This window comes from Microcaecilia unicolor, chromosome 1 (assembly GCF_901765095.1).
Source record: "Microcaecilia unicolor chromosome 1, aMicUni1.1, whole genome shotgun sequence".
NCBI lineage: Eukaryota > Metazoa > Chordata > Amphibia > Gymnophiona > Siphonopidae > Microcaecilia > Microcaecilia unicolor.
The window spans coordinates 672836513-672863118 of NC_044031.1; positions in this window are offsets into that span (position 1 = coordinate 672836513).

Consider the following 26606-nt stretch of genomic DNA (forward strand, 5'->3'; position numbering starts at 1 on the left):
ATATCTCCATGTTATAAATGCACAGAAGGTGAGCTTCTTTCAGTTGAAAGGAAGCTCTGGAACAAGGGTTCATAGGATGAAGGTGAAAGAGGACAGGACTAAGGAAATATTTATTTATGGGAAAAGTAGTGGCTATGTGGAATGGACTCCCAGTGGAAGTAATGGGGACTATATAAAAAAGCATGGGATAAGCACAGAGGATCTTCAAGGGAAAGGAAGGGATTGCGGAGCTTAGTAGTTGGTGTTCTGTCCTCCGACAGCCTTGCACTAGTTCGTAATGTGATCCTAAAATGTGTTTAACGCCTTTACTGTTACTCTCATGTCTAAGGACTTTCATGGTTGCAGTTCTCACTGCAGGGTTATGTGAGCAATGCATTGTGGGTAATGTAGTTTGCAGGTAAACGCAGCCACACTTGCCTATTTGTCTAAGAACGGTTACCATTGGTTTGGGGCTCCACCTAGACCTCCTCTCTTTCTCAGCCAAGCTTGGCCCCCTTTGTCTAACTGCTGTTATTTCCTGATCATTCTTACTAACTCTGTCCTGAGAGGTCAGCTAGGCATGACCTTTCCCTCCAATCGGGGGCCGTCCTCTTGGACCACCCTTGCCACCTTACGGCAGGCTCTGTCCCGATTGGTCTCTAACTCCTCCTCCCTGTGCTTGTGAGTCTTCTTGACCCCCCCTGCCTCTCTGGCCACGAGGCATTTCACCATCTCGCTTCTGGCCAGTACTTGTCCTGCTCCCGACTCCCTGGAGCGAACTTGGGTTTTTACCTTGAATATATCTTCCTAGTAAGATATTGCACTCTCCAGTCACCCAGCGCTGAGCTATTTCTACCTGACTTCAATCGTTTCTCACCTCTGCAATAGAACTGCCTTCTTTCAGACTTCTATCTCCAACCACTGATACAGCCCTCTGGACTATGGAGTCTCTGTGACCTGGGGCCATACCTCTGAACATCTGACTGTGAGTAAATTACCTGTGTTTATGCAATAAAGAAACTTCAGAAAATAATAGAGACTTCAGGTGTGTTCTGGTGTGCCAAGGTTATACTCCAAGATATTGAGGCCTCGAGTCTTGACAGTTGGAATGGATGAGCATGCTTGATAGGCCAAATGGGTTTCCTCTATCATTTTCTATGTCTCTATATTTATTCCCACTGCTTTATTATAGATGCACTGTTTTTGAAAAACAAAATGGGGGCTCAAACCTGTGGTACTTTGTGTATTTGAAAATGAGCCTCATAGTGTCTCTTAATGCTTGTATGCTGGTGATACAATGCTTTTATTCCCCTTCAAATTGCTCTAGGGTCTCAGTTTTCAGGTGCAGCAGGTTTAAGTGCAATGATTTAGTGGCTAGTAAGGAATGACTAACTATAAACAAGCAAGAAAAAAAATTAGGTGTCACCCTTTATTTTATAGATGTGTCTTAAGATGAGAATTAAAGGCAACTAGGGAGAGATAAGATTCAGAAAGGAGACAGTAGGGCCAAAAAAGAGGTTAGCAGACATATTGGTTATGAATTTGATTCTTGATAACCAGGAGGTGGCACCAAAGTATCACTGAACATGCAAAAGTCACTGGTGGCAAATGTCTTGTGCAAGAAGCCAATAGCCTTCAGATTTCACCTGTTACAAAAATGGGGGGGGGGGGGGGGGGGGGGGGGGGGGGGGGAGAATAATTTGTACTGAACATTTGATCTTTAGCTGGAAACAAAAGTAACAAAAAAGCATTTTGTTTAAAGATCCATGATTAAAATACAGCTCATATTTACGGTAATATGTTATGAAGCTTTGATCTAGTTCATGGTTTTTTTTTTTTTTTGCAGTTGTAGCTTAAGGTTACACACAGGTACTGTATGTATTTTCCTGTCCCTTGAGGGCTTATAGTCTGATAGACTGATATTCAGTAGGACCTATCTGGGTAGGAATGACTTTTCCCTAGATAAGTCCCATTATCTGAGTCCATACTCAGATTATCTGAATAATGCTGCTGAATATATCCCACCTCTGGATATTCAAACAAAACTCCCCCAGTCTTTGGTAAACAGTCAAATCTACTCCACTAGAACCAAGACTATCGCTACCTAAATAAACAGCAGGCAATTTCTCAAACCCATGCTACTAGAACATACTGAAATATTTTTTCTTTTTTTCAAATACATTTTGTATGAGAGTGCCCTCAGTAAAGAGAAGACAGCTTTAACCTGAGTCCCTGAGGAAAGAAATGTGAAACCCGGGGTGTCGGGCGCTTCCAGGGGAAGGCAGTCAGAAATCAACAGTTGTTCCTGCTCTTCCAGTCAGTGGAGCAAGGACTCAGTGAGAACGCTGACACTTGATAAAGATAAGTTCAAGTTGACGATTGATTGATGGATGGATTATGTTAGTTTAAAATATTGGTGGATGACCACAGCAATTGTATCACTATAAGACACAAATAGCATGCACAAAAAAGAAAAAAAGAGTAGCCCGATGAAAGAAGTGCTATACCACGGGGCATCAGTAAATCTGTTTGCTTAAAATACAGTGGAATTTACTGAGGGCACACTCATACAAAATTTATTTGAAAAAAGAAAAAAATATTTCAGTATGTTCTAGTAGCATGGGTTTGAGAAATTGCCTGCTATTTACTTAGGTAGCGGTAGTCTTGGTTCTAGTGGAGCTGAATATATCCCAGCATGGACAGAGCTGGAAGTTACCCAGTTAGCAATGATATTCAGTACACCAAGGGGGGAACACAATGTCCACTTGAATTATTGTGTTAAGTTTTGGAGGCCATATCTTGCTAAAGATGTAAAAAGACTGGAAGCAGTGCAAAGAAAAGCTATGAAAATGGTATGGGATTTGCGTTGCAAACCGTATGAGGAGAGACTTGCTGACCTGAACATGTATACCTTGGAGGAAAGAAGAAACAGGGGTGACATGATACAGATGTTCAAATATTTGAAAGGATTAATCTGCAAATGAACCTTTTCTGGAGATGTGAAGGTGGTAGAACAAGAGGACATGAATTAAGGTTGAAGGGGGGCAAACTCAGGAGTAATGTCAGGAAGTATTTTTTCACAGAGAGAGTGGTAGATACATGGAATGCTCTCCCGTGGGAGATGGTGGAGATGAAAACAATAATGGAATTCAAATGTGCATGGGATAAACACAAAGGAATCCTGTTTAGAAAGAATGGATCTATGGAATCTTAGTGGAGATTGGGTGGCGACACCGGTATTTGGAGAGTAAAACTGGTGCAGGGCGGACTTCTACGGTCTGTGCCCTGATCATGACTGAATAGATATGGATAGGCTGGAGTGTAAATTTTAAGGGACTTCGACATTAGCTTCAGAACTTTTAGTACAGGAACAGTGCTGGGCAGACGTTTACGGTCTGTGCCCTGAGAAAGGCAGGGACAAATCAAACTCAGGTATACATATAAAGTATTACATACCATGTAAAATGAGGTTATCTTGTTGGGCAGACTGGATGGACTGTTCAGGTCTTCTTTATCTGCAGTCGTTTACTATGTTACAATGGTAATTCGGTACATGTCGCCTATCATTAGGTGCTGGGATGATGCACGTTAAGGGGTGAATTCTATATATGGAGGAGTGGCCTAGTGGTTAGGGTGGTGGACTTTGGTCCTGGGGAACTGAGGAACTGAGTTCAATTCCCACTTCAGGCACAGGCAGCTCCTTGTGACTCTGGGCAAGTCACTTAACCCTCCATTGCCCCATGTAAGCCGCATGAGCCTGCCATGAGTGGGAAAGTACGGGGTACAAAAATAAATAAATAAATATGACACTGAAAATATTGGCACTGAAAAACGCTATTCTGAAAGCTACACTTAAAGTTAGGCACAGTTTATAGAATGGCGCTTATGCCTGGGGATGGTGCCTAAATTTGGGTGCAGCCATTTTCAGCAAGCAAAACGAGGTGCAAATGTACATGCCTAAATTGGGCGCATATTCCCCGTATTCTATAACAAAGTCTGTAAATGTTAGGAATTTCCCCGTTCCGCCCATGACCTTCCATTTCCACACCCCTTTTCTTTTTACTCATGCCTAAATTTACATGCATAAGTGCTAATTAAATCTAATTAGTGTCAACAGTTGCTTGTTAAAAAGCTAACTGGTGCTAATTAGCTCATTATTCAATTAAATTGCACACCAACATTGGATATGTTCTCAAATTTATGCAATTTTTGGCAACTTTTATAGAATTAAGGTATAATTGCAAATTCTATATCAGCAATTACATATGTATTTGCTGATAAAGAATACTAGTGTAAGTCCTCAGTTACACAACATGAGCACTTCTACCTACCTATTATTAGGCACGTAACTGAGCGTATTCTATAACCCATGTAAGTAAGTGCTAAACATGCCCCTGACCCAACCATGCCCTTCCCAGGTCCATACTCCATTGCAGTTGTGCTATGGATTTTGTGCGCACAATTTGTAGAATCCTGACTAAGAGCAGTTATGCGCATAGCCCTTTATTATTGCCAATTAACACCAATTATAGCCAATTAGCAGCTAATTATTATATTAAGTTACGTGTGTAACTGACACTATTCTATAACCTGCACATGCAATTTTGCTTGCTAAGCGTAAAATCATGCCTACAGATTTATAGAATTAGGAGGTAATTGGATAACTGCCTGGATAAAATTAGGACAGAAAAAAGGCTGTGCTAATCTCTTCCCAACAACACATTCTTGTGATACCCTCCTTCCTCCAAATCCGTTCACAATCTGCCAGAACTTCCTTCTTTTCAGTACTTGTTCCTGCTCTCTGGAATGCTCTTCCCCTACATTTGCAAACTGAATTTTCATTTCTTAGATTTAAGGCTATCCTTAAAGTCCACTTTTTTCTCCAAGGCCTTTCCATTGGAACCTAAATAATGTTTAGGCCTCCTTCACCAGGTCCTCAAAATCAGAAGATTTTCAGCTCTCTATTCCATGTACTTGAAATTAAAATATGGAATTCTCTACTTATTGCCATCGGAACAAAAAACAGCTACCTTAGCTTCAGGAAGAGGCTAAAAACCTTTCTCTTCCCAGAGACTGTGTCATAACAATCCATTGACTTCTACCTCCTAGTGCCATCCATTATCCTTTCCTATAATGTTTTTGGTCTTATGCATTTCACCAATGGTTTCTAATTGTTCTCATACCTCACACTAACATTATCGGCTTTTGTCTCATCTAGAACTGGTAAATTAATATGGACATGACCCACTGCATTTGCTCTTTTTCTATATTTCTTACTTAGACCAACTTCCTCTGGCATTTTTTTGGATTGGGTGTCCTCCCCTAATGTGGTCTAGTCTAGTTGATTATTGTCTAGTTTGAGTGATATCGATGTTTTCTGTATGGGTTTTCTTCGAGTAATCATGTTTGGTGTGTTTCAAGATTTTTCTTGATGTAATTTCAAAACTATAAATTTAAAAAAAAAGAAGCATATGACAGATGTACTGCATATGATATCAGAGACATTAATGTCACCCATAATGAGGGCCCAATATTTGTCACTAAAAAATAAAAAGCATAAGGAGCAGCTGTGGGATTTGAACTTGGCTTCTTGTGTTCTCAGCCTGCTCTTCTAACCATTAGGCTCCTCCTCCACTTGTTATGAAGCAGACCTGCCAAGTCTCCTGCATTCAGTGGGAGACTCCTGTTTTCATGGGTCATCCTCCGTACTCCATCTGGGGAGCCAAGAACTCCCACTCAGCAGTGCCACAGGAGATACATTAATAAGATGTTGTCTCCTGCTGCAAAATCTCACCGCTCTTGTCGTAAGACTGGTCCTCTAGCAGCAGGAGATGATGTTTTATTAAGGCATCTCCTGCTTCTGGAGGAGGGAGTGGCTTGTTGGTGCTACATCTGTGGAATTGAGGTGTGCCGGGGGTAGAGCCAGGAGGTGAGCAGAGTGGGGTGGGCTATGGGCATGTCCTAAAATATCTCACTAAAAAAATCAGGTCTCCTTGGCAACTCTGCATGAAGTGAGCCTTATGTGCAGGGGTGTGCTGGTAAATTTTTAACAATGGGCTCTCTCTCTGGGCATAGCCGGCCCTGAAATTTGTGTGTGTGTGTGTGGGGGGGGGGGGGGGGGGGGAATACATGCCTCTCTCTCCCCTCCCTTGTGCGGGCACGCTAGGCATACCTTTGCCGTGCCCTACCAGCCAATAAATGGACTGCCATCATTCTCTGCTGTTTGTTTCTAGCTCTGAACAGCATGATGGAACCTTCTTGCGCTTGCATGAAAAGTCCCAGCCTGATGCTCAGAGTCAGAAACAAGGAGCAGGGGGCAGCAGCAGTCTATTTACTTGGCTGGTGGGGCCAGCAACACTGCCAGCAAAGTAAAAGAGAATTCAGGAGGGGGCCCATGCCCACAGTTTGGGAGTCAGTTGTTAAAGTAGCCATGGGGAGGCCTACTTTAACAACTGGCTCCCAAAATTCTTAAAACCTTAACAAACGGCTCTTGCGAGCCCGTGAGAGCCCACTCCAGCACACCACTGCTTATGTGTTTGACTGTTACTTATTCAAATGTATACCAATATAATAATTTTTTGCATGAACCTCTGTTTTGTTGACAGCCAATCAGATTCATTCTCCATTGGGTATCAACTGATATAATTGCCATTCCTTATTATTAGATAGCTTCATTTTTTACTCATCCTAGCACAGAAAGTTATCTCATAAATAGAGCTCATTGCCATATGGCTGGTGGAGGTGGTGGAGACAAAAACAGAGACGAAATTAAAAAATGTGTGGGATAAACACAGAGAATCTCTAAATAGAAAGAGGATGGAATTAAAACAAAACTCTTGGATATTGATGTGTTATGATGGCCAGCAGTGGTGCTCTCCAGTAGTTTGGAAGTAAATCCAATGCTGGGCAGACTTCAACGACCTGACTCCTGCAAATGGGAAAAGACAGATCAGGATCTGTTGATGGGCAGACTGGCTGAACTCTTTATCTGCTGTCATTTACTATGATGCTCATTTTCAAAACAGAAAAATGTCTCAAAAGCAGCACAAAGCGGCAGATGGACGTTTTGCTCAGCAAAATGTCTAAGTTGCAATTTTTGAAACTCAGAATTGGGACATTTTACTCCACATTTCATCTAAATTGCAAGGGGGCGTGCTTTGGGCGGACTTTAAAGAAAAGAAGTACGTTTTTATCTTGACCTGTTTTAGTCACGACTAAGTCAGAAAAAGGTGTCCTAACTAACCAGCTGACCACTGGAGGAATGAAGGCATGACCCCCCCCCCTTAATCCCCCAGTGGTCACTGACCCCCTCCCACCCACCGCCAAAGACGTTTCAGTGATAGTAGATACCAGGCTCTATGACAGCTCCAGATACTATGGCCATTCCTAAGAAAGCAGCAAGCAAGTGGATGGAGAGCCTAGTGGTCAGTGGACAGTAAACAAAGGGACCCAGGTTTTGTTTTTGGTTTTTTTTGTTACATTTGTACCCCACGCTTTCCCCACTCATGGCAGGCTCAATGCGGCTTACATGGGGCAATGGAGGGTTAAGTGACTTGCCCAGAGTCACAAGGAGCTGCCTGTGCCTGAAGTGGGAATCGAACTCAGTTCCTCAGTTCCCCAGGACTAAAGTCCACCACCCTAACCACTAGGCCACTCCTCCACACCAATTCCCACTTTAACTCCCACTTTAACTCTTTCATTTCAGTACAAATTTGTGAGACCTCCTGGAATATAGAAATACCTCCTCTACCTAAATACTGTATATGTTACCTGTAAGTGTGGGGGCTATTATAGTGGTAGATCTTTAGGTACAGTAGTTTTTCTCTGTTCCTGAAGAGCTCACCATACAATATGAAGGGGTTTAGGTAGGATTTGTACCTGGGCCCTTTATTTAAGTCCACTGTACTGACCACTAGGCTGCACTACTGGGATATCTGTGTGGCCAGTTCACTAGGAATGCTGCCATGGACCTCCCTATAGCTTGGTTTTCCCCATTTTCCCCTGGGACTCCCCCCCCCCCCCCAAAAAAAAAAATAGTACTTACATGGATGTGTTGAGTCTGGAAACATCTAGCTCAAAGTCATAATCAGACCAGAAATGTAGATGTTTTTCTGGTTCAAATATGGCTGTGTGCTAGATGTTGATTTGAAATGTTTTCGGCAGAACGTCTCAATGCAGACTTAGACATCATATTGAAAATGCCCCTTTATGTTACTATGCTCTGTCAATTATTTGCTATATCTGTGAATTGACTAATCTGTGCTGTGTGGAGGCTCATTTTTTAACAGGCTGCCTAGGTTGAGAAAGCAAATAGGTTCTTATTTACACTTTATTTTATAAAGGCACATGGGATGAGGATCTTTTCTGTACCGAACATATGTAGAGACCTCTACGGTTCTGTCATGCTCAAATGGAAGAGACCTCTAGTGGCTTTCTAGAATATTGTACTGTGATCTGTTTATATACCTACAGTTCCCAGAACAGGAGAAGACTTTCCTGACCTGTGATGTAATTATGGGAGGAGACCTTTCTTGGAGGGAAAGTGGGACTGGTATAAAACACCAGACTCAGTGTTGTAGCTAGGATTGAATGGACCCTGGGAGAAAAATTTAAAATGGACCCCTATAATATAGTGAGGAACGCTGAAGGATGTGGGGGAGGGGGAATGGGGCTTCAAAGCTTCAATATCCAAACCCTGCAAAAAACACATTCCAGACCTATACAGAAAGCCTGTCATAATAAAGCAGTACTAAAGTCCAGGACTAAACTCTACCTGCCAGCAACCCATCATATGTTTTGAGGACTGGGGGAGGGGGAAGAAGAGATAAAGTTGTTACTTTTTGAGTCCTGGGAGTTAGTGCTGTTACTTTGCTTTTGAGGCAGGGATAAACTCACCAGGCAATGCACATAACTTATAATATTCTATAAATTATGTGTGTAAGTTGGAGACACGCCCATGTCTCTCCCATGCTCCAGCCAAATGTACATCCCCTTGCAGTTAAGTGCTATAGCACTTACTCCTTTATAGAATAGAGTATAGTACACATATAAGTGTAACAGCCAGTTAGCACTTAGAAGCACATACGTGTAATGGCACGCGCCCAATTACAGAATTGACTTTTTTTGTATTTTATCTATTATATATATATATATATATATACTAGTAAAAAAGCCCCATTTCTGATGCAAATGAAACGGGGGCTAGCAATGTTTTCTTCTGTGTGCATGTGGGAGTGTGTGTGTCCCTGCCCTCTGGCCTCTCTCCCCTCCCCCCTCTGAGTCCTTCACTGTTACAGAGCCAGCGATTTGATTTCGTGCTCTGCTGTTTTCCTTCACTGACTGTGTTACAGAGAGGGCGGGGCAGACACTCATAGAGAAACCGGATATCTCGCCCCCTTCACACTTCCGGCTGGAGGCTTCATAGAACGTTGGTGTTGCCTTTTATATAGAGAGATATTGTAGTTGTGTAGATGTTCTTTGCTTTAATGAGAATTTTGAAGTAATAAATAAAATGAAATTAAAAGGAAAAAAAATTCCCTTTAGTATTTTCTATTTATAAAGTCAGTTTTATATTTGGGAAAGGCCTGTTAAAAAATTTGCAGCTATTTACACACACATGTATATATAATTGCACCTGCAAGATCATGAGTAGTTTGGGAGGAGCAGAGGCAGATTTACAATATACGTGTATATTTTATAAAATCATGCAGGTACATGCATAGAGTACACTTGCCCATTTATACCATCTTTGGAGCATCTGCAACTGTGTGTTTGCTGGCATTTGTATATCACCTTTATGCTACATGGACCAGGGTGCCCTGTTAAAAGCTACCCCCATGCCCTTCCCCCTACATGCATCAGTTGTAACCTGCATTGTTTTTATTACTTGTAAATTATAAAGTATAACCAGTTAGCTTTTGGGGATAATCAGAAAAAATATGCATGAGATAAATTTCCATGCATTACCTATATTCTATGGAAATTTATCTCAGGTATATTCATTGTGTTACTGCCTGAATGTGAGCCTTTGCACCGTCGTGAGTCCTTGGACCTGAAGACCCTTCCTCCCTTCTCACCCATTACTTCCCTCACCCGTAACTGTCTTGTCTGTCTGTGTTATTTAGATTGTAAGCTCTTTTGAGCAGGGACTGTCTCTTTGTATCAGGTGCTCAGCGCTGCATGCATCTGGTAGCACTATACAAATGCTAATAATAATAATAATCCCAGGTGATGGCGGATGAGTCACAGAGAAGTCAGTGAAGGGTTGAGCTGGAGCAAGGACTACAGGCACACCGGCCACAACAAGGAGCTGTAACAAACTTGGCTGGCACTAGAGCGGGAACAACTGGAACTGGAGACAGGCAGCACCCCGGGTTTAACTGGATCGGAAACAGCTGGAATGTGGCATGAACAAGACAGGACTGAAGCTTGGCAGGAATGAGGCAGGACTGAAGCTTGGCAGAAACAGGACAGGACTGAAGATTGGCAGGAATGAGACAGGACTGAGGCCCAGGTGACATACAACAGGCATGTTGAGAAACATTGCGATAGTGACAACGAACAGCACTGGCTGGCTAAAGTGGGGTCCAGAGGTAACATCATCCAGGGGCACCCATAACTGACTCTCCCATAAAGGTGTGTGTGGGTCATGCGTGCGCCTAAGGCACACTGTCACAAGGGTCCTCCAGAGAGCATTTGTTCCCATGCGGGCCTCAAGCAAGGGCATCAGCTTCGGTTGGCAGTGTGTCTTCCCTGCCGTGGGAGGTGAGTTTGGGAACGGTGGCAGTCGTGATATATTGTGGGTATTCTGAAAACTTGACTGGTTAAATCGAGAACTCCTGAGGGAAAGAGGAAGCAGGATTCTGGCTTGGTGGTGGTGGTGATGATGGTGGGTAGATGACTTGGTGGGCACACTATATACAGGTAGTCAAAATTTGACCACGTAGGTTAAGGGAAATTTTCAGGTAAAAACTCTGACTACTTGTATTTACCTGATACTTTGCCTGAAGATAACCAGCTTTCAGTTAGTTATCTTACCTGCTCAGTGGGTTTTTGAATATTTACCTCTGTGTTGCTATGGTCTTCCAGATGTAGTGATGTCACTCAGTGGAGGGCGTGCCCTTGACCTTGTATTGTCTCTTATGACAGAGTGTTCCTTGGAGACCAGAGAGCTCATAAACTGCAGCCAACTGTGCTCAGCTTGAGTTGGGCAAGCTAGGGGTCATTGGTGTTGTGGAGGATTAGTGTTACCAACTGGTGACATTTATTTGAAACAAGATATCCTCTCTGACTTCCCTGAGAGAAATGGGACCAGAAGTCCAACATTCTTGGATTGACTTTTTTGGATAAAATGAAGCCAGCCAATAGGTTATTCTATTAGGGCTAGGCTGGAAATTTTCAAGACATATCTTGAATGAAGTTTGTGTGGGTTTTTTTTTTGTTAAACGAGATGCATTATTAGTGCCCTGTATTCATCCTGAGGCAAACACCCTTGTCCAGTGCTGAGGGATGGGTGTGGGTGAGTTGAAACTGCTTGAGCCTTGGATGACACGGACAAAAAATGGCTGCAGCAAAAGCACAGTTGAAGTCATTGCAGCAGAGGCATCAAAGATGATCAGAGTTTTCCGTTTTCAGATACAGGAATACCCCTTGGCATATCTAGAAAGTAACTTTAAAAAAAAGCAAAATACTAAACAGGGTAAATATCATATTACTACTTAAATTTATTAACAACAAAGAAAAATGATATGAAAATATTTGATATCTTATTAAACAAAGCTTATTTCTACAAATGGTTTCATAATGCATTAGAAACCATCAAGCAGACATCCCAGAAGCACAGGTCAGTGCATAGTCCTACAATAAAATGAATACCACCACATGTGAAGGGCAATTCTGTAACTAGAGTACTAGCACTTTTGTGGGTAGGTGTACACTTAAGCATAAAAGTGCTAGCAGGATACCTAAGCACTATTCTGTAAGGGCATAGCACAGAAGGGAGCATGGACAGGCAATGGGCGGGGCTCCCACTTACTCATGTAACTTACAATGCATCCCTGTCATATTTATGTGATTGCAGTTATGTCAGGTCTATGGCTGGTATAACTGTGGGAATGTAAATGTTAGGAGTGCTGATACCAGAGTAACAGAATCAGGGTGCCCGGTTGCTGTAACAGAATAGCTCTTACCTCATGTCCTTGGGGCACCTAAATGGAGGTGCCCGGTTATGAAGTTGCTTCCATAGATATTTAAAATCAAATACACAGGAAATTCTTACATTTCTACATTTTCCTGCTCCTCAGAGAAAACTTTCTAACGATCTCTGATGCAGACTGTTTCATTTCATTGAGCTGCCTCATGGAAACTTGAAATTTTCAATATAATAAGGGCTGCCAAAATCTCTTTATGAATCTGAAAAATAACATTAAAAAATATTATAAAAAGAAGGGAAAACCAAACATAAGGGATACCTAACCATCCAGCTCATAATCGAAAGTGATCGCCGGCCATTTCCCGACACAAATCGGGAGATGGCTGGCGATCTGGGAAAAGCGGCGAAATTGGTATAATCGAAAGCAGCTTTTTTTGACAGCATCGCCGCTTTTCCGTCGCCTCGCCGGCGAAAGTTCAAAGGGGCGTGTCAGCGGCGAAGCGAAGGCGGGACATGGGCGGGTATGGGTGTGGCTACCAGATAACCGGCTTTCGCCGATAATGGAAAAAAAAGTACGGCGTTAAGCAGTATTTTCCCGGGTTTACTTGGTCCTTTTATTTTCACGACCAAGCCTCAAAAAGGTGCCCAAACTGACCACATGACCACCGGAAGGAAGCGGAGATGACCTCCCCGTACTCCCCCAGTGGTCACTAACCCCCCCTCCCAAAACTCCCCCACTTTAAACACTTTTTTTTCCAGCCTGTATTCCAGCCTCAAATGCCGCACCCACCTCCATGACAGCAGAATGTGTTCTGTCCTCCGACAGCCTTTTCCTGCTTGTGATGTGGCTCTGGGGTGAGTGTGATACCTTTTTCTGTTATTTGCACTGCAGAGTCACATCAGCAATGCATTGTGGTGGGTGTAGGTATTGGTAGTTGGTATGCTGTACTCCCCTGGTGCTTTCCCCCTGCTTACTGGGTCAGAGTGTGCCCTGTTTTGTTTCCTGTTGTAGTCCATGCGGTAGTGGCCATTTTTGTAAGCCAGTTTTAGTTCTTTTTCCTGTGTTACCCACGTTAGAGAACTTAGTTATTACCTTGAATGGTGCTGAAAGAGGGCATTGTACACCATTGTGCCAGCTCTGACCTACTGCTAAACTTAGTACCAGGGGACTCTTTGCCAGTGGGGCACAACCTCTGATCTGCAGTTAACTGTGAGTAAACATGCATATTTCAAGAAAGGACTTTTTCAGAGAGATTATTCTTCAGGTGTGAACTGGTGTGCCAAAGTTATACAGCAGCAATAAGTCCTAGAGGCTGTATGCAGGTCCCTGGAGCAGTTTTAGTGGGTGCAGTACATTTGTGGGTAGTGGGTTTTTTTTTTGGGGGGGGGGTGGGGGGGCTCAGCTCCCAAAGTAAGGGAGCTATGCACGTGGGAGCTTTTCTGAAGTCCACCGCAGTGACCCCTAGGGAGCCCGGTTGGTGTCCTGCCATGTCAGGGGGGCCAGTGCACTAAAAATGCTGGCTCCTCCCACAGCTAGGTAGCAGGGTTGGGAGGGGAAGAATTAATACTATAGATTGGCCACATGGGGCTGGCTATGGAGGAGAAAGGGAGATGTTGGTCATGGGGAAGGGGGATTTAGGGAAGGGAAGGGCAAATGGCCACAGGAGGGGCAGGGAAGAGAAGGGGAGATGCTCATCTGAGGTAGTGACAGGAGGGGAAGGAGAGATACTAGCCACTTGGAGGAGAGGTAGGGAAAGGAATGGAAGATGCAAGACCTAGGGTGAAGGGGGATGACCTTGAGATAACCTGGAGGAGGGAAGCACATAGTTAAAGCTTCACTTAGATCATCAGATACACTTGAGCTGACCCTGTAGATCTCACGAATGATGAGGCCTCAGCTGCCCCTAGTTCAGGTCTGTATAGCCTGGTAGTGTACTTACTTCAAGTGAATTCCAAAACTGGTTTTCCAAAATGGAGACTGTGGGAGACTAGCTGTGTCTAGCTGTTGATGGAGATAGAGGCAGTTGTTGCTCAGACTCCTCCAGCAGAAATTCTTAATAGAGGAAGAAGATTCAGATCCCTGTTGTGAGAGAAGAGGCAAATGATCAACTCACTCTGCTGCCAGAATGCAGTCTTGCTTCTGCTGTGAGATTGGCATGTGAAAAAAACACCAGCTACCTACTTGGGCTGGGGAAGAAAGGATTCTACACCAATATACTTAGTAGACATGGAACTACCGGTACCCAGATTGCTCCTGTAGTTGATGCTTTACATTGAATGTCACTGGGGTAATTGGGTATACTCGAAAGTTGTATCAAGATCCAATATACAAAGTACATCCTCATGACCACCTGTTGCTACAGGGAATGGTGAAGGTGCAGCTGATTCTGTAGGACAGTAGCATCATTTTGTCCAGTGACAAGCTTTGGAAATAACTACAGAATATGAGAGAGAGGTAAGAGGTGGTCATCATCATAGAATAAGGGTAAGAAACATCTCACACTTGATAGAAGAAATACACTTCCAACTTTTACTTTTCTTGGGTAGTAAGAAAAATAGGAGTGAGGGGGAAGAAGAAAGTCCCAGAGTGTGGATGGCCAGTTATTAGTCATATTCTTGATTTAATGTTGTGGCTTGGAGTAAAGTGAACTAAGGGACATGACATGAAGTTAGTAAGTAGTACATTTAAAACAAATTGGAGAAAATATTATTTTTCACACAATGCATAATTCAGCTCTGGAATTTTTTGCCAGAGGATGTGGTAAAACCAATTCCCTGGACTAAAAGTCCATAAACCATTATTAAGGTAGACCCAGGGAAAGCCACTGCATATCCCTGGGGGGTCAGTAGTATGGAATCTTTCTGGTTTTTTTGGGGATCCTACCAGGTTGTTGTGACCTTGACTGGCCAAAGAATATTGGGCTTGATATACCTTTGATGTGACCTGTTATGGCAGATGAAGCGACAAAGTAGTACATTTAAAATGAATCAGAGAAAAGTTTTCTTCACTCAATGTGTAATTAAATTCTGGAATTTGTTGCCAGAGAATGTGGTAAAGGCAGTTAACTTAGCTGAGTTTAAAAAAGGTTTGGTTAACACCGTTGGATGCCTTTAAAAAATACTTAATCGAAATCTTGAAATATACCCCAGAAACTTTACCTCCAGTTAATAAAATTTACTACATAATGAATAAGACCTCCTTGGAAGCAGGATCCCTAACTGATAAACCTGCAAGTTTAATGGAACAAACAAACTTAAATATATCTGAACTGTTGGAAGCCACTATTTCGGATCAATCAGAAAGAATGACTTTATGTTTCAACATTTTTTATTGAAATCAAAATTACACCGTGCAAACAGTTTATACCAATTAAAGATACATAGGTAAACTTTAGATAAGTTCACACCAGCGAAATACAATTTAAATGCTCAACAATTTTTTATACTTTTATTCCCACTCCCCCCAAATCCCTCCTCCCCCCAACCCTCAAATATCTGTCCCCCATCCCAAACATACGAACTAGACCTTCTTCATGTTACTATTTCACCGCATAATTCACATTCCCCAACCCTTCCCCCCACTCTATACTCCCCCTCCCCTAAGAGGGAGAAAGAGAGAAAAAAAAACTCCTCTCTGTTATAAACCATTTAAAACTGAACTTCGCGCACGTGAAGACAGGGACTGAATATAAGGACCCCAGGTCTCTAGAAAACGCCTTCGGGTCTTCTGGGAGGATCCCACCGCCCTACGTTCATGCACTAGTAGCTCATGCAACTTGTTTCTCCAATGCCAAAAGTCTGGCGGGGCCACACTCAACCACCCATTCAGAAAGAATGACTTTAATGGTTCAATTTGTTTTTTGCAAGATGTTGAAGCTATAAAAAGATTGTATTTTCGCCGAATAAATGATTTGTTCTACAGTAAAACAGTACGTATATTTCAGGATGTAACGAAACAAACGCAGGATATTAAGAAATCTTTTTTGAGCATGAGGAAAGAGACCTAGGAATTGGGAGCCTCCTTCTTCTTGAATTATCCAAGCAAATGTGTGGTAAAATATCAAGGTTTAAAATACATATTTTTCCAGCCAGAGCAGTTAAGAGTATTCATTGACTCTAGGAAGTTATGATTTTTCTACATTCCAACTAATGTTTAAGTTGTAAGGAAGAATGATATGTGCGAAGTCTGTCCTTTAGTTATATTTACCTATATTTTTCCCCATTTATTCTTAGTAACGCCTTGTCTTTGCTCTTATTTTGTGATATAAAAAAGGCATTAATGTATCTTCTCAAGATGAATGTGATAATTCTACAATTTTCTGTCTGATTTACTTAGCAAGTTTGTCTTGTATTGTAAAGTTTTGAAAGTATAAATAAAAAAAAATAAAAAAGGTTTGGTTGGCTTCCTAAAGGAAAAGTCCATAGACCATTAGTAAATTGGACTTGGGATAGGCAGCATAAAATGTACTTTTTGGGGATCTTGCCAGGTATCTGTGACCTGGATTGGCCACTATTGGAAACAGGATGCTGGGCTTGATGGACTTTGGTCTGTCCCAATCTGGCAATACTTATGCTAAAAAACGTAGGAGCAGTAGAGGAGTGGGAACAGAATCAGGCTCTTCAAAAAACAGACCGAGGACATCCAATATTGAGGTAAAGTTTATTGAAGGAAGACTCTAGGAAAACAATTTATATTTATTTGGAGTCTGAAGAGTTGCCCAAGATCGAGGCAGGAACTGTTACCAGTTAAATAATAAGCTGATTCATCTAATTCCTCACTGGATCAACCGTAGACTATAAATGTTTTATTCTTCTTCTGGAAAGCTCTTCTAATCATTGGTTCAATAAAATCAGTTTTTGGAAACAATTATTCTGTGTTTTCAATTATTGGAGGAGAATTAGATATGTTTTCCACCAGCTCTGACCAGAAAGGACTTGAAGTACAAGCTTTCTGCTTTTCAAAAGAACCTGTTAGTCCCACTCATACCTACAAGGCAGTCCTGATTACATTAACATTTACTTAAAATGTCCTAAAGTGTCTTATTTTCTAAAGGGTCACTTCCATCCTGTGTTTATAAGGAAGTTTTTAGAAGTAGGGCCTTTAATGCTAATTGTACAAATAGTCTTATTTTCTAAAGGGTCACTTCCATCCTGTGTTTATAAGGAAGTTTTTAGAAATAAGGCCTTTAATGCTAATTGTACAAATAGCATAAAAGGATTAAATTGTTCCTGATGAGCAATGTGCATACATTATTACCTGCACCGGTCACAGCAAAGAAGCAGCAATAAATCATCATTTCTAGTAGATGCTTTCATTGTTGCACTATAGTTAATCACATGTTTTCTGTGGTTCCGTACCAAGGAACTTCTGGTCCAAGCTGGGCACAGCAAGGTTAAGTAGTTTGGTCAAAGTCAGAGTGTTGGAAAAGAACTTTTATTAAAGTCTCCTGATTTGGAATTTTGTACTCCAGATATTATCTTCCTTCCTTGTTCTATATAGGCACTAATTTGGCATGCAACTTCCACATTACAATGGCAGTTACCTGCCAAAATGGGGGTGAAATGGCAGGTAAGTCTGTATCTTAGACGCTATTCTATATCTTGGCGTCTAAGTGTTCTAGTGTGTAATTGGAGGGAAGGCATTTACATGGGAGGGTATGGGCAGGCCATGGGCATGCCACCAAGTGATGCTTGCAAATTATAGAATATTTCAAGTTGCACACACAAAGTGAGTTTTGCAGTGTGCAGAGTCCCCTTTTACCATAGCAGGTAAAAAGGTGGAAAAAAGAAATGGCTGTGCGGTACGTTCACACTTGCTGCATAGCCATTTCAGGGGGAGTACTTACCACTAGCCATTGAGGTGGTGGTAAGGTCTTCTGCACGAACCCAGCTTTATCCGGGTAGCACCCAGCTTTATCCGGGTAGCATGCAGTGCTCCCTGATTAACCCTTTAGTGTCCAATGTTTCCGTAATAATGCCTGGATAACCTTTGAAACTAAGGGAAGAGAAGGAAGTACTGGAATGCCCTCATGAAGGGAGGCAGAGCTATTTCCTCTGGGATAGTGGCAAAGCTACCCCATTTGGCAACTGGGGGGAGTCCAAGGGACAAAACCTAAGTTCCCTGGTTAGGAATGTTATACGTGATGCCTCCTCAAGGAGGAAGCTGGTGGAGAGGGGCCATTCCCAGCCCAGGTGAGCAGATCAGCTGGAGGAGAGCCCAGGAGAAGCTCAGAGCCTGAGGCCATGGAGTATGAGGAAGCAGGAGCACCCAGCCCTGCTGGAGGAGAAGGAGAGATGGAGCAGGAAGCTTGCTAAGAGAGAACCCAGAGTTACTGGAAAAGCAGCTGTGAAGGAGTAAGGTTGTGAAGGGGGAGGTAAACTGCCCACACCTGAGTACTGGGGCAGTGTGCTAAGCAAAGACTGCCCACATTATGAAATCTGAGCTATATATTCTTTGGGGAAAGGGTCAAGGTGAAAGGACCCTAGTTATAGTAAATGACGGCAGAAAAAGACCTGCATGGTCCATCCAGTCTGCCCTACAAGATAAACTCATATGTGCTACTTTTTGTGTATACCTTACCTTGATTTGTACCTGTCCTTTTTAGGGCACAGACCATGTAAGTCTGCCCAGCACTATCCCCGCCTCCCGCCAACAGCTCTGCCACCCAATCTCGGCTAAGCTCCTTAGGATCCATTCCTTCTGAACAGGATTCCTTTATGTCTATCCCACGCGTGTTTGAATTCTGTTACTGTTTTCATTTCTACCACCTCCCGCGGGAGGGCATTCCAAGCATCCACTACTCTCTCCGTGAAAAAATACTTCCTGACATTTTTCTTGAGTCTGCCCCCCTCAAGAAAAATGTCAGGGGGCAGACTCAAGAAAAGAGTTATGGACCTTCATGGACGGGAAACATTGTGGTATTAACATTTTGTTTACTGTAACTGAAGGTGTGCTTATGGGCATGAATAAAGGAAGAAAACTCAGACTGGGTTGGTTTGTGGCCTTGATCTGAATTTAAGGGAATTGCAGCAGCCCGGAGTACCTGAAGGTTGCAAAACCCAGGGTTGATCACATTTGTTTGGCAGGATTTTCCTTTGGTAAAACCATGTTGCCTTGGATCTTGCAACCCACTGGATTCCAGAAAGTTCACTATCTTTTTCTTCAGCAGCACTACCATCATTTTTCCAACCACTGAAGTGAGGCTTACCAGCCTGTAGCTTCCCACTTCTTCCCTGTTCCCATTTTTGTGGAGAGGGACCACATCAGCTCATCTCTAATCCCTCAGAACTTCTTTCTTCTCCAAGGATCTATTAAATAAATCCTTAAGAAGTCCCTCAATATTCTGGGATGTATCCCATCCAGCCTCATGGCTTTGTCTACCTTCAGTTTTTCAAGTTGTTCATAAACACTTTCTTCCATGAACAGTGTAATATCTACACCATTCCCATACAAACTCTTGGCAGATGACCTCGGTCTTTCTCCAGGATTTTCCTCCATGAACAGCTCAAATCTTCCACTTCCTGGGCTGGCTTAGATGAGGAATGCTGTAGACACCTACAGTAGCGAGTCCTACTCATCACACAACAATGACACTTGGTGGCCAGATTCAGGGTCCATGACTATAGTCGCTACACCGACTGGGTTGTGAATTAAGTACAGAATAGAAAAAGAGGGGAAAATCCACAGGTAGTTGTGAAACAGAGCTTATGGTACCAGATCCCAGCCCTGGTTCCATGTGTGCTGGATCAAAACAATCTCATAGAAGCTCATCTAAATCAGGTTAGCATGAGCTCTGACAAACAGAGCTTCTAATCCTTAATAATGTTATGTTGACACCACTCGTGCCTTTTACTTTTCTTATTAGGAAGCACAGTGATGGACCCTGCTGGCCCATGAAATTTGAAGGCAGTAGAAAGGTTGCCTGTGATAGATTAGCTTTCATGGAAAGAAAATTGGAAATTCAAGCTGGAGCCAGAGCAGTGAGCTGTGGCTGCCAGAGAGAGAGAAAGAGAGAGAGAGAGAGAGAGAGAGAGAGAGAGAGGAAAAAAAAATCTAGACCTGGGATTTTATGACTCAGTCCACTCAGCTGATCCTTTACATGTATTCAGGCACATCACTCTGCATCTGGAGGCACCTGGCCGTTTTGTGACTCCTACACAACTACCTGTATAGGCAGCATCAGCAATAAGGAACCAAGCCAGAGATATACACAGGGCTGGATTTATGTATGGGCTAGACAAGCTACACCTTTAGGAACTCACGCTTCACTAGTATGAAAAAGTATTAAACCTACAATCTACTTCCTCCTTAATTGGGGGGGGGGGGGCTCTTAAATATTACAGTTTAGGGGGGCACAATATACATAAATCTGGTCCTGGATATTCAAGTGCAGATTTTATATCTGTGCAAAGAATGTATTAAGTAAAATGAAGACTAAGAACAATGGAGGAAGCTGGAGATGGGAGTAGGAGATGGAGGTTGGTTTGTTTGTTCCACCCTCTCCCCCCAAAGTAAAATGGTGCTCTGCTAACTCTTTCATTGTGCTCATTAGTTTTAACAAAGCAATAATGACTGTAGAGTTGTATAAAAGTCGCTTCCCAATGAGGACTAATGGGGCTGGCCTGGTGGATCAGTGGCACTACCATATAGAGAAAATTGGGTTTGATTCCTGCTCAGGTCTTTCACTTCTGCAGTCAACCAGGGCTGGAGATACTGCAAAGGTAGCGACTGTAAATAAAAAACAACACTAGCCTGTGCTCAATTTAACAACTGTTTATCGATATATCGACATATGAGAACATACAAGTCTTAATGGCAGACATGGTATGCTCTGTATTCTGGAAAATGGCCAGCTTCTTTTATAGGGAATTTGGCATCTTGAACACAAAAGGATCACAAGAGTACATAAAGAGATTCATTATTATAGGAGCATAGGTTAGTATACTGACTGCATAGTATGGTTTATCATCTCCGTGGTAGTCTCCTTCACCTCTTGACCATCAGATTATCCATATATATTGGAGTCATAAATTGCTCCCAAATTAAGAATCAAATAACTTACAATACTTTTCCATTCCTAAAGGTCCCTGGGCCACCTAACAGCTTAACCTTGCTTTTATAGTTAAATAGTGAAGTAATACACATTCAGAACATGGTCATATATATACTAGACTCTAGCCTACTATTAATATTATATTAAGTATATTTCTAATGTAGAATTTTTTTCCACACTCACAGCTCAAATCTAATTCATAATGCAATGGTGGCCTCAAGTAGTGAGATTTATAGCCCACTATTGCAGGTTTTCAGAAGGAATCCTGATATGATCCCTGATGGAGGATTATCACCATGATGACTGGGCTAGGAGGACTGGGAGGGGATAGATATACAGTAGGCTGGAAAAAAACAACCAGGTAGCTGTTGCATATTGCATTGTTTCTTAGAGTTGCATTGGCTTCCAGTGAGATTTTTGGCATATTTTCAAAGTACTTAGACTTATAAAGTTACGTGGAGGGGCATTTTCAATATGACGTCTAAATCCAATGTTAGACGTTTTGAGGAAGACGTCCAAAAATCCAGTAGTGAACATGGCCATTTTTGAACTAGAAAAACGTCTATCTTTTTGTTTTGAAAATGGCCATTTGCTAGACGTTGTTATACTCAGTGCATCTATATTTTTGGACCATAAAAAAAAAAGTCCAAGTGAAAAGCACACAAAATCAAGCCACTGGGATGTAGGAGGTGCCAGCAGGAGACAGACCACACAGACATCCCAGAAGAGCTGTGGGCAACCCTAGGGTTCACTGCAGTGGACTTCATATAAGAGCTCCCAGGTACACATCTCACCATTGCCCCCTTATATTGTATAGCAAAACCTTCAAAATCCAACAAAAACCTACTGTACCCAACTGTACTCCACTACAATAATCCTCATGCCTGCAAGTGTCACCTATATGTAGGTACAGTAGGTTTTTGGTGAGTTTTGGAAAGCTTGCACTTTCCACCATAGACATCACATGAAAAATGCTAGTGCCAGCCAGGATTCCACTCCTGTGAGGCAGCACTTTACAAAACCAGAACACTGTACCAGTGATTTCATAGTAAGAATCCTGAAAGGTAACTTTAAAACAATACAGGAACGTAAGACCTTTGAAGTCAAAATGATTAAATATTTTGACACCCACCAGACAGGACTTAACAAAGATCTGGGTTTTCTAGCCCATTATAAACCATAAAGTTGTATTGCTCTGTTTGTCACCCTCCTCTCACCTACCCACCCCCATCCTGTTAGACTGTCACTGAAATGCTTTGATGTCTCACTTATATATACTGTCATCTACCAACACTTGCTTATTTCCGATCTGACGAAGAAGGGCAACCTTCGAAAGCTAATCAAAAATTGTATTAAGTTATATCCAATAAAAAAGGTATCATCTTATTTTCTTTTCCATGTTTTATTTTGTTTCTATTGATTACCACCAAAAGTATAAAACAGTTAGAGTGGGATATTGGCCTGGGTCTCCTTCTATACAGTGCACTGCACCGAACCCATGGCTACTCCAGGGGCCTGCTTGCTGCTCTAATAGGACTGGCCATAACATCTGAAACTGTCATAGAGGCTGGTTTGTACAGTTTCTTTCACATCTTTGGGAGATGGGAGGGAGTCAGTGACCACTGGGGTAGTAAGTGGGTCATGCTAGTGGTCATCTAGTCATTTAGGGCACCTTTTTCTGACTTAGTAGTGATAAAAACAGGTCTAGACCAAAATGTCTAACATTTAGCCCTGCCCCTGGACATTTTTGTTTTGTTCCATTATGGCAGAAAAATTTTCCAAGTTTTGGGAATGCCCACAACCCCCAACATGCCCCTGATACGCCCCCTTGTGATTTGGATGCACTGCAGATGAACTGTGTATGTCTTAAAAATGTATTTCAAAAATAATGATTTGGATGTTTTGGCAAGAAAAATGTCCATCTGTCGTTTTGTGCTACCTTTTGGACATTTTTCTGTTTCGAAAATGAGCTCCAGAGTAACCTATGGAACTTTGTAAGTCCAACCCCCCTCCCCTTTTTTCAAAGCTGTTTGGTAATGTCGACACAGCCCATTCACTTTCAATGGGCCGTGTTGGCATTACCGCACCAGCAGCTGCTATCGTGGCTTTGTAAAAGTATGTGTGTGTGTGTGTGTGTGTGTGGGGGGGGGGGGGGTAAGTACTTTGAAAATGAGCCCCAGTGTATTATATTTAAGATTTGTTCTTTAATTAATTGGGTATTAAATATGATGTACCTGAGAATTTTGTCATTTTTTTCACATTTTTGATTCTGTCTAAGTTTCTAGATCAGCTGATCCTAAGAAACTGGCGATTCTTTCTATTGCATGTTTTTTTTTTGTTACATTTGTACCCCGCGCTTTCCCACTCATGGCAGGCTCAATGCGGCTTACATATTGTATACAGGTACTTATTTGTACCTGGGGCAATGGAGGGTTAAGTGACTTTCCCAGAGTCACAAGGAGCTGCCTGTGCCTGAAGTGGGAATCAAACTCAGTTCCCCAGTTCCCCAGGACCAGAGTCCACCACCCTAACCACTAGGCCACTCCTACACTCGATAGACTGATAAAAGATGCCTATTTCGGCAGCTGGACCAATGTTATAAAACTTCTTGTCCAGCACTTTGCAGGTACAAGCAGATTTATATTGCCTTCAGAAAGTAGTTGAAGGCCTTTTTTGTTTGACAGGCTTTAGGTACATAGAATCTCTAGGGGAGAGTAAGGGATAGTAGATGGTATGGCTAGGTAGACTGGATAGACCATATGGTTTTTATCTGCCTTCATTTTTCTATAAAAACACATGAGACAAATTGTTATGGCTTAATTTACTGACTGGTCATTTAGGAACCAGTTGTATTGTATATATTGTATGTGATATCCTGACTTGTGGTGCTATGTTTTATGCAAGTTTTGTTTGGAATCTGTCTAGACCATTTATGTAGAGAATGAAATATAAATTCAACTAGTAAAAAAGGCCCGTTTCTGACACAAATGAAACAGGCGCTAGCAAGGTTTTCCTCGGAGTGTGTATGTTTGAGAGAGTGTATGTGAGAGTGACAGTGAGTGAGAGAGAGAGAGTGAATGTGCGAGTGTGTGTGAGAGAGAGAGTGAGTCTGGGTGCAAGTGTGTCTGTGAGCGTGTGTGTGTGAGAATGAGAGTGTGTGCAAGTGCTTATGTGAGACACAGTGTGAGAGAGAGAGTGTGTGTTTCACACAGATACAGTGTGTGCGAGAGAGAGAGAGTGTGTGTGAGACCCAGACTCTCTGTGAGACTGAGTGTATGAGACCAAGAGAGTGTGTGAGTGACTGTGTGACACATAGAGAGTGAATGTGATACAGTGTGTGACAGAGTGTGTGAGAGTGAAAGAGAGAAAGACATTGACTGTGAGGGAGAGAGAGAGAGTATGTGAGAGAAAGTGTGTGTGACAGAGATACCTCCCCCCCTCTCTGGTTTCAGGCCCCCCTTCCTCCCTCTCTCTCTCTGGTATCAGGCCCTCCCCCTCTCTCTGCTGTCTGAGCGTTACTGTGCAGGACGCTGAACTCTGGCTGCGCTTCAAGGAACTGACCAATCCTATTTAATAGAATGCACCTCCAACATTCTGAAGCCGAGAAACCTCGTGTGGTTGGTCACTGCTGCTTGTGACGAACCTGGAAATACGTGATGTCAATTCAGGAGATGGATACAGAGAGCAGGAATGCCTCAGCCATGCAGTCAGCTTCAGAATGTTGGAGGTGCATTTTATTATATAGGATAAGTGAAACAAAGGCTCTTGGCACCAGATCCCAGCCCTGGTTCCAATTGCAAGATTAAAAGAGGAAGAAAAACTGCAGGGTCAAACCATCCACCCCAAAAATATCAGTAACAAAGAAGAAATGTGACCCGCTGAGTGAATAGGTACCAAAACTGGGGTATGTGACTTATTTATACCATAATATAGAGGGACATCAACTGCATAATCCTACAAAATTTCAGCCTCAAGTATGGACTAATTATTAAGTCTTTAAAAAAGGAGAAATGTTTATCAATAAAAAAGTATCTCCCCTGTTTACTAAGCTATGCTAACAGTTGCCCTGTGTTCTAGTTTATAGTGTGGGCCTAAAATGTGTTTAATACCTTTACTGTTATCCTCACTTCTAAGGATTTTTACTGCTGCAGTTCTCACTGCAAAGATATATGAGCAATGCATTGTGTGTAATGTAGTCTCACATGTAATGCAGTCACACCTGCTTGTTTGTATCAAGTCAGTTACTAGTGGTCTATCCTCCTGCTAGACCTACTACTACTACTACTAATCATTTCTATAGCGCTACTAGACAGACGCAGTGCTGTACACATCCTCCTCTCAGTCAAGCTTGGCTCCTTTGTTACTTACTGTTACTTCCTGGTCATTCTTACTATCTCTGTCCTGAGAGGTCAGCTGGGAATGACCTTTCCCTCCAATCGAGGACTACACCCTGGGACCACCCCTGCTACCTGATGGCAGGTTCTGTCGCTGTTGGTCCCTTTACCTTCTCCTCCCTGGGCTTGTGTGAGCCCTTTCTTTACCTCCCCTTCTCCAGTTATTTAAGTGCTATTGAGCTGTTCAGTGAAACACAGTTGGAGATCCAAGCAAGGGCGTAGCCAGACAGCAGATTTTGGGTGGGCCTAGGCAAGAAGTGGGTGGGTACCAAATGTTCTCCCTCCCCCACGCCAAAACAATCTCTGAGCTGGTGGGAAAATGCTTCTCTCTACCTTGGTAATCTGCAGCAGGCATGCGCTGAAAACTAAGCATGCGCAGGTGCCGGTATCTTGGAGAGTAGCGTTTTCATTACCATCAGGGAGAGGTTTTCAGCTGGCAGAGCTTGGGATCCCTACCAGCTACCACTAAACATGTGTTACTGTTGGGTGGGCCTGAACCCTAAGTGGGTGGGCCCCGGCCCACCCAGGCCCACCTGTGGCTACGCCACTGGATCCAAGAGGCCTTAAGTAACTGTATGCATGCTTGATGGAATGAAGGAAGAAAGTACTTGGAGATTATGCCTTTGTATTGGATCTGTATAAGTAATGTGAACAGGGCTAGTGCTAATCTCACTGGAGTTGAGCAGAAACTCAGAGCCTAGTCAATATCTGTTGTTCTGAAATTCTGCCTCAGTAACATCACTCAGCTTTTCCTATGGGATCCCAAGGCTTATGGTTTCCCAGCTCCCATTATAAGAATCCATTGGCTCCCAGCCCTGCTTGAGCCCAATCCCCTTATAATCAGCCCTGAATACATTTTTATTTTTTAGTAGGGAACACTCCATGTTGAGGAAGAGGGGTTCACCTTCAGAGACTGCAGGAAAACTAACCAATTGCATTGTCTGGGATCGAGTTATTGAGATGGGACTAGCAGTAGCTGGGAGGCACAGACCAATTTGGAGATGATGCCTAGAGAGAAGTACAGAAGTT